Consider the following 10,088-nt stretch of genomic DNA (forward strand, 5'->3'; position numbering starts at 1 on the left):
ATATATCATGGATGACATGGGAATACAAGATGCAACAAGGCAATCATGATGTGAGTCAATCCATGCATAAGATGCAAATTTGTCATGTGTATGATATGTCCATCGAGCATGACATGTGTGCACACAATCAACAAATATTGAGGTGTTGGTATACCAATGCTCGATGTTGTGGCATGAGTGGAGATTCGAAGGTGCATCCAATAAATCTGAGCACTCCTCAACTTGAAGGTCCATGGGTTCCATCTCCAATGTCGGTCCTCCATCCAATAGATGTAACATGTAGACAAGAAGAAGGAAACAACAATGAAAGAGTTACCCATCCAATATGCATATTTGAGGATGGCTCAAAGGGAAGGAGTTCACCTTTACGAGATTCTCATAAATGTTGGTGTTGCACATCGTGTATGCCTTCACATGACCAAATTGTGTCATGACGGTATCGCCTTGTGAATCCTTCAACATGAAAGAACATGACAAACACTCGGAAAAACAAATGAGGTTAGCGGAAAACCTATCATTCGTGCGGTAAAATACCCAACAAGTGGATGCATCATGCTCATCATAAGAAAGGACAAGGGAGCATTTCATAGTATGGAGGCATATGATGTGAGAACAACCAAATAGAGTAGGCGCAAGTAAGCAAGCATGCATCACAAGATGTATCATGTGAGAGGCATGAACATATACGTCATCAATCCAAGAAAGCAAGCAATAATTGAACATGGGCGATGCAACAAAGCAAGCAATCATATGAATCAAGGCAAGCAAGCTAGTAGTGCGAAGATGCAACGTACTAGAAGGAATCATGTTAAGTATGTCATGTGTACAAATGGTAGTCATGAATAATGCACAAGACACATCACAAGCATGAATGCAAGATATGAGCAAAATAGCATCAATAGCATGAGGCACATGATAAACATGGCAATAGCAACAAGGATCTCCACCAAGCATGCAAATACGCATAGAAGTAGCATAATGGTGAATCATGGGTAGATGCAAGCAAGGGTCACAATTGCATGGCAAAGGCAAAGAAGCAAGCATAGCATGCAAAGTGAACATGGTAAAATGAGCTAGAAGCGAGAAGCGGTATATAGCCCATAGCCGTGTGAGAGCCAAATGAGAAAGATGCGCGTAGTCGTTGCGCGAAGAGAGCGGTGGGAAGGATAGTTCATGGGATCCCAAGTCATCTATGCTCTCAAGAGCTTGTTTCGTCAACTCTTGGGATTGAGAGGTTGACGAGTATATGTGAGTACCTACACAAAACAAAGACAAAGGGAAAATTGTGTGTGCGTGGTAGATGTACACATCATCCATCATGATGCGCACGTGCTTGTGTTGGTTAGCACAAAATATCCAATGATCAAATAAATGATATGCGTGATATAGAAACATGTCATCCATCATGAGGGGTTTGTTGTTATGTATAGCATAATGGAGACGCAAATTGTGTAATGCATCACAAGAAATATGTAGAGCATTGTTGTTCATGGAATGTATATGGTACAAGCAATTATGGAAATCATGCAATGTATGGAATGCATCAAAATCTCCTAATACGCATGAGGAAACTATGGGGGTATCCTCATGATCATTAGTGGAAACATCACATGGAGAATATTGACAACATCCAAAACAATGCATATTTGGAACAATGTGATCATGGCATGGCATAGTAGATGAATTGCTCTAATCATGTAAAGGAAGCATGTCAATATCATCACAAGAAAAACAAAAGCCAATGACCATCATCTCATAATCTATGCCATAAGTGCAAATGGGATTTATTGTAACGGTGCATGCATAGTCACTATGTTGAGATTGAAATGATGTAATATGGGATATCTCACTCATAGCATATGACGAGGTTAATGGATTGTCAAACATGATGTGACCAATAGAATTTTCACATGATATCCTATGGAGCATAGCATCACAACTAGGAAAATCAACATGCTCATCATCATATTTATCATAAATAGGTGAGTCATGACATGAAGAAGTTGCACTAGCATGAAGCATGGGAATAGGTGGATCAACATCATGCAAGCAATCATTGGTGAGATAGTCCACTAGTGGGACAAGGGAAGCACCATCACCTATGTTACCTATGGGGCATCGCTCATGTGTTGTAGGTGAGGTGTCGAAGACCAAGTCGTGGTCATCTTCATCGTGATGGAACCATGTGGGTGGTGCATCTTCTTCCACCATGGCCATCGTTGTCTCCATTGGAGGTATGGACACGTCGAGGATAGGCGTGTCATCATGTAGGAGATCTTCTTCCACCATGGCCATCGCTGTCTCCATCGGAGGTATGGACTCATCGAGGATAGGCGTGTCGTCATGTAGGAGACCTAGCACCAAAGAAGAAAACACACTAGGAGTAGGGGTTAAGTCGTTAGAAATCAAAATGGCCTCCCTCACCCCCTCTTGGATGCTCTCACTCATATGGTTGGTGGAGTCACACAAATGGCTCTCAACCTCACATAGGATGTGTGGCATGCTCTCAAGTGTGGGGCTAGTTGATGTGGAGCATCCCATGACCATCCACATGGACGCCACCTCAGCTATCCAAGCTCCAAGTGGACCAATGACAAGGGCTAGGGCACGTGCTATTCAATCCGAGGTGACATCACTCCTACTTGAGTTTTCCCCCTCTTCAAGTGAGACATGGCTACTGCCTAAGTCCGAGATACTATGTGTCACCAGGTACAACGCTCAAGACTCGGAGCTGAGGATTGTAGAAGAAGAGACAGGCGTCAACACTCTGGACAGCCCGGAACTTCCGGCCCCCGGACCTTCCGGCCAACTCGGAGCTTCCGGCCACCGACGACTTCGACCAGCCCAGGCGTGCCAACTCTCGGGTTAGCCCGGACCCCGCCCCGGACCTTCCGGTGCCCGGAACTTCCAGCCTGCCCTGACCTTCCGGCCCCCGGATACCAGCACAGCTCCACCGCGCCAACTCTCTGGTTGGCCGGACCCTCCCCGAAACCTCCGCCGCCCGGAACTTCCGGCCCTGCCTGCACGCAGCCACTTGGGCCGAGGCCCGTGTACCCTTTTGTTACCTAGACTATATACATATTATCCCGTACAACTTTCTAGGGTTAGCATTGGTTTAGCTCATTGAGAGATAGAGCATTGCTCATCCATATTGGATCTACTCCACGAGAGAGACCGCGGCCCCTCTACGGAGAAGATCCACCTTGGATTCAAGACCCCTTTATGGGAAGATCCCCTTGTGGATTCAAGACCTCCTCTCGGAGAAGAACCGGCTACCCTTTTGTATCGTCCTTAGTTGTCCGTGGATTCGTGTATCGTTCTATGTATACGAGGATCTGGCACATGTGTGACTTGTTCTTGTTTGGTTTGAGTGATTCTCTTGTGTTTCCCCTCGTCTTCTTTCCCGTGTTCTTCTTGTTCATCGTTGGGATCCGCTCCTTTCGTGAAAGATCGGCCGTCTAGGGTTCCACCCTACATCATCTTGGTATCATGAGCCACCGTTGTGTTTCTTGCCTAATTTTGTTGTTTTTCGTCCTAATCTGAAAATCCCCACCAAAAATAGCCCCAAATTTTTTTGTGATTTGTTTGTGTGTTGAGATTTTGTTGGTTTTGATCCGCGAAGTTTGTGCGTGGCTCGTAGATCTAGCCTCCCCACCTTCTTTTCCTCCATTTTCTTTTTTTCCCCTTCGGATTTGGGCTTTTCCCCATGTTTTTCCGTCCAAATCCACGATCCCCAAGTCTCTGTTCTTGGCAGAATCCCGACAACCGGAACTTCCGGTCTAGCCCGGACATTCCGGCCCCCGGACCTTCCGGCCTTCCCGGAACCTCCGGACCCCGGACCCTCCGTCTTGCCCGGAACTTCCGGCTTCGACAGAAAGTTTGCGCTACTTCCACATCTCCGCCCAAATTCCACCAAATTTTGTTCCGGTGCTCACCATATACCATATATACTTCCGCATACCTCCACCATTCCGCATAACCCAACTATTTTTAGACGCTCTCCGACACAATTGCTACTTTGAGGTTTGAGAATTTGAGTTGCGGTACCGTATCCATTTGTGTTGCGGCTATCTAGGTACGGTTCGACATCAGCATCACCGCTGCTCATTTTTGCCATGGACGCGTCATCAACAACGACCACCTCGACTACGACTAGGTATTCGTGTCACCATTTTGACACCATACCGGAAGCAAGACCGGTAACCACATCTTGGTATTGGACATATCACTCTTGCCATTACATTGATAGCCATCATAGCCTAATTCCTTTGTGTTGCTTACCCATCGAGACTAGCCATTGAGTATTGCCGGCAACAAGACTTGTGCACATTAGTGATCATACATCCCATAGCATACATACATCATTGTTGCCTACATTGGTATCATCTCTTTTGTCACAAAGTTGTCATCGCATACTCGCTTGCTATCTTGGTTCGTCAAGCATTGCATGAGAAAAGAGCTCAAACATCAAAGAGCCTAACAAGCTTTTAAGCAAAGAGGAAATATAAGCAAAGAGCTTTTAAGAAAGAATCATAGCATCATACAACATTAAGATTGTCATACTCGATCATCTTGGATCATATCATAACAACACCTTGCATACAAAGTATTTGGGATAGAAGTCGTTACATTTTTGCTAAGTAGGTTGTGCACAAGCTCTTGTATCCGCCTATCGTGCAATCGTGCTAGCGTCTCTCTAGTGTTGTGCAACAAGAGCATTTTCGTGGATTCCACATTTTGGCTCACCCTTGGTTGCACAACCCCACTTATCTTTTTGCATGTGTGTTTCCATGTACCTTATATGCTTGGTCTACTTGTTACATTGCATCTTGCGAATCTTTTCCAACATTATTGAAGCTCACTTACAATTACATCAAATTTTGTGCCACCATCCTAACCAAGATCCACCAAAAGATTTTACTTGTGTAGGTGTGAGAAACCAACAAGAACTCGTACCAATTGTGCTATTTCCTTGTCCTACATTGGAGTGATCCTCGATCCACTTTCAACTTCGGTCAGGGTACATTTGGTACTCGTTCTTCTCTTTCTACCACTCACATTTGTCTTGGAATGATGGATAGGCCAAGTACTTCTACCAACCCACTATTCATGGAGCAAGACGACGACATGAACTCCTTCGTCACCAAGAGTCACCTCTTTGGTGCACAACGTGCTTTGCATCAAGAGCAACAAGCTATGAGTGAACGCATCGACAACCTTGCCGCCGACTTGCGACTTTCCGAGCAACGTACAAGGGACTACTTCGACCACAAGCTCGATGATCACAAGCAAGAGAATGATGCAAGGATGGACGAGATTCGCGCTTTGTTGCTCAACCGCTCTTCTTCCACTTCAAGATGGAGCCGTTCAAGTCGCCATTCCGACTCTACCCTCTCCGGCTCAAGCACACCGACATCGAACACCCTTTGATGTAGGGTGGAACCCTAGATGGCCGATCTTTCACGAAAGGAGCGGATCCCTATGAGGAACACGAAGAACACGAGGGGGAAAACGAGGGGAAACACAAGAGAAACACTCAACCAACAAGAAATAGATCACACATGTGCTAGATCCTCGAAACACAAAGAGAGATACAAGATCCAAAGTCAACAACGGACGATACACGGTAACCGGTTCTTCTCCGTGAGGAGGTCTTGATTGGTCCACCCAAGAGGGGGTCTTGAATCCAAGGGGATCTTCTCCGTAGAGGGGCCGCGATCTCTCTTGTGGAGTAGATCCATAATGGATGAGCGTAGCTCTATCTCTCGAATGAGTTATCACAACGCTAACCCTAGAAAGAAGGAGGGAGAGGTCTATTTATTGTCTTAGTGCAAATGGGGGTGAAGTGAAGGGGTACATGGACCTCAGCCCGCAACTGGACACAGCCAGGTACCGGACGTCCGCTGGGGACCGGTCGTCCGGAAGGGGGCGGTCGTCTGCTCGTTCTGGCTCAGATGCTGGTGTAGCGGATTTCCGGTCCGGACCGGTCGTCCGGTCGCCGGTCGTCTGGTGGCGTCGGACATCCGCTCATTTGGCTCGGGTGCAGGGACACCGGTCATCCGGTCTGGACCAGTCGTCCGGTGGATCTTCAGGCGCTGGACGTCTGGACCCGACCTGTCGTCCGGTGGCTGGAGCTTCTTCGACAGCTCTTCTTCTTGCGTCTTCTCTTCCAGGATTCCCTCGCGGATGGTGTAGGTGATCCTCGGCGCTTGCACTCCTCCTGGCCATCTGTGAAGCTCCGACAATACCTATGCATGCACGATGGAGGGTCAAGTAGTATACCATCCTCGAAGGGGTCAAGTGAGAACGTCTAAAGGAGAGGATTCACCTTTATGTATGTGAAGTAGATGTCGCACGTGTCACTTGCTGAATGAACTCTTGACATGGTGATGTCCATAGGATGCTCCGCATCATCCCCTCCCCCTTGGGAAAGATCCGACCGCGGATCGAAATCCAAATCACCATGGGAAAGAGATGGCATTGCCGTGTAGTAGTGGTCGATCACCAAGTTCTCATCATCTTGAAGCTTGAAATGGGCACTCTTCAATGTCGCACTGTCTCATGAGTCCTTCAAAAGGAGCAAGGAGAACAAACACTTGGAAAAACAAATGCGGTTAGCGTTAGTGCAAAACCAAGCATTCAAGAGGTGATTCACCCAACAAGTGTTGTCATCAAGCATAGCATATGGTGTGACAAAGGATTGTGACATGGTATGTAAGCACATAAATTGAGCACAAAGAAGGACATCATGTAAACAAGCATGTGAATGTGAGGTAGTGATGCAAATATGTGTGACAAGAGAAGAAGCATCTACCTCAAGTTCATAGCAAGCATTCACAAATTGCTCAATGTAAGGTCGATGGTAGGCATATGAATCATTCACAACACCAAGTAAAATGAAGTGTCTAAACACATGGGTCAAGTGCAAGACAATCCAAGCATAATGTGCATGTGGTGTAGTGAATATAGTGTGGCACTCAACACAATAGAAAGAGCAATTGTTCATCATGTGCGAGGCAATCAAGTCAATCATAGTAATCAAGTCCTGCAAGCTAGTAGTGCGAAGATGCAACATACTAGAGTAAATCATGGCAATCATGTCATGAGAGCAAATAATAGGAATAGGCAATGCACATGACATATCGCAAGCACAAACACAAAGCAAGATGAAAGTATCATCATAGGCATGGGGTACAAACCAAACATCGCAATAACAAGCAATATCTCCACCAAGCTTGCAAATACACATACAAGTATGAGAATCAATCATCATGTGTAATGCAAAGCATGGGTCACAAATGCATGGCAAAAGCATATGAATGAACATATCATGCAAAGTGAACATGGCAAGATGGGCAAAGGATATATAATGGACAACAACCCATAGCCAAGTGAGGGCCATGTAGAAGAAATGCGCGAAGTATTTGCGCGAAGAGAGCGGTGGGAAAGGCAATCCATGGGATCCCAAGTCATCATTGCTCTCTAGAGCTTGTTTTGTCAACTCGTGGGATTGCGAGGTTGACAAGTATTCATGGGTACCTACACAAAAGAAACAGAAACGGAAGAAATTGTGTGTGTGGTAAATGTACACATCATCCATCATGATGTGTATGTGCAGGTGAAAGTTAGCACAAGATAAGCATCGCTCAAAGAAATTTGATGCATGGTATAAGAACATGTCATCCATCATGAAAGAATAGTTATTGTATATAACACGATGGGGATGCAAATTGAGCATACAAGTATATGGCACATCAATAGCATGTTTATGCATGGGAAGCATATGGTGCACACAAGTATTGGGATCATGCAATGGATGGGATGAATCAAAGTCTCCTAAAATGTATGAGGAAACTATGGGGGTCTCCTCATGAGCAATATTGGAAACATCATACAGAGAAAATGGACAACATACAAAACAATGCATATCCGAAGCTAGGTGGTCATGGAATGGCATATGAGATAAATGATGCAAAGGGGGCATATCAATATCATCACAAGAGAAACAAATGCCAATAACCATGGGCTTGTCATATATGCCATAAGTGAAAATTGGGTTAATCTTAATGGCATATGCATAGTCACTGTGAAGAGATTGCAAATATGACATGTGGTCGATCTCATGCATAGCATATGACAAGTCAAGCGGATTGGCAAACATGATGTGACTGAGAGAATTAGCACAAGAAATCCTATGTAACATGGCATCACAACTAAGAGACTCCACATGCCAATCATCATACTCATCGTAAATGGGTAAATCATCACATGGGGAAATCATACTAGCATGAAGCATGTCAATAGGGGGATCAACATCATGCAAGCAATCAATGTCATGATAGTCCACTAGTGGGACAAGAGCATCACCTTCACCTATGTTACCTTTGTCATTCCACTCACGTGGTGTAGGTGAGGTGGGTAAGACTGAATGGTGGTCAAGATCATCATTGTGATGGAACCATGTGGGGGGTGCATCATATTCCACCATGGCCATCGTCTTGTCCAAAGTTAGGACGAAGTCGTCGAGAATTGGCGCGCCATCATATAAAGGACCTAGCACCAAATGAGAAGACACAATAGAGGAAGAGGTCAACTCGTTAGTGTTAAAAGTGGCCTCACATGACCTATCAACTATCTCACTCTCTCTATGTGGTGGTTCACTCACTCCCTCAAAATAGGTGCACTCAAACTCACATATGGTGGAGTCACTCATCTCACTCAAGAGGTGGGGGTTGTGGCTCTCCTCACATGGGAATAGTGGAAACACATCATATATGGGGCTAGTGGTGAAATCACACTCCCTCTCAATATGGTGGCTAAAGTCACTCAAGTCATCACATGTCACCGTGGTCGAAGGGAAAATCCCATGCTCAACTGCCTCGTAGTCGTCGTCATGGATGAAGGCCGAAGATGGCAGAACATCACTCTCGCCGTGGATGAAGGCCGAAGATGGCACATCATCACTCTTGCCTCCTAAGATGGAAGCATCATCCTTGCTCGCCACCGTGTCGCTCGCCTCCAAAGCTTGGTCCTTGAGGGTCTCCGTAGTCGTACTCATTGCCGCACCGTCTTGAAAAAGAGTCATGGAGGACTCGGCATCATCAATGCCACAAAGAGGGATGGCATCGAACTTGGGAGTATCGTCTTGTAGCTCGTCGGGCTTGGACATCTTGGTGGTACTATCCTCATGCTCGTTCTCATGGAGCTTAGTCGTCGCGAAGTGAGCTTGGGGTGGAGAAACTTTGGCCTTCATGAGTCCTTGTTCCGCCTTGAGAGCACCAATGTAGTTGTCGTTGAGGGACTTGTAGTTCTTGAGGAAGATCGTCTTGGAGATGTCGTTGTGGAATCCCATCATGAAGTGGAACTTCATCGAAATGGGGTCGTCCACGCCGGCTCGTCGCAAGGCAATCTTCATCTCCTTAAAGTACTCGTCGATGGACTTGGATCCTTGGATAGTGTTCTCCAATTGGCGTTGAAGTTGTTCCGTGTAGGTTGGAGGCACAAACTCTCGCCGCAAAGCTCTCTTCGTCTTGGGCCAACTCATGTCGTAGGTCTCCGAAGGTGCGTGAAGCCACCATGTGGACGCGTAGTCGTGGAAGTTCCTTGTGGCGCACTTCACTTGATCTTCGGGAGGAACTTGATGTAGCTTGAGGTAGTCGTCCATCAAACGCTCCCACTCGAGATACTCCTCGGGTTCTTGAGTCCCATAGAAAGGAATCGTGTGGTCGATGTCGAGGTCGTAGTAGCTCGTGGAAGTCGCGGACTTGAGCTTGGGGAGTTTCTCTTGAGCGTAGTCTTGAGGTGCTTGTTGGCGAAGATGCCATATATCCAAAGGCGAAGATGCCTTGAAGTCGCTTGGCGAAGATGCCAAAGTGGTTGGTGTAGCCGTAGCTCCGTCTTGGTGGTGCTTGTCTCGCGGTCTTCTCTTGTGGTCATGAAGTTTGGACTTGCCGTGAAGTAGGGCTTGTTGCGACTTGTAGGTAGGCGCTTGTGGAGCATCATCATAATGATGTTGTCGTTGTCGTGCTTGAGCTCGATGTAGATGTCGTTCGTTGTCGTCATGCACATGTTGCTTGGAGGTGACTTGC

This window comes from Triticum dicoccoides, chromosome 1A, assembly GCF_002162155.2.
Source record: "Triticum dicoccoides isolate Atlit2015 ecotype Zavitan chromosome 1A, WEW_v2.0, whole genome shotgun sequence".
NCBI lineage: Eukaryota > Viridiplantae > Streptophyta > Magnoliopsida > Poales > Poaceae > Triticum > Triticum dicoccoides.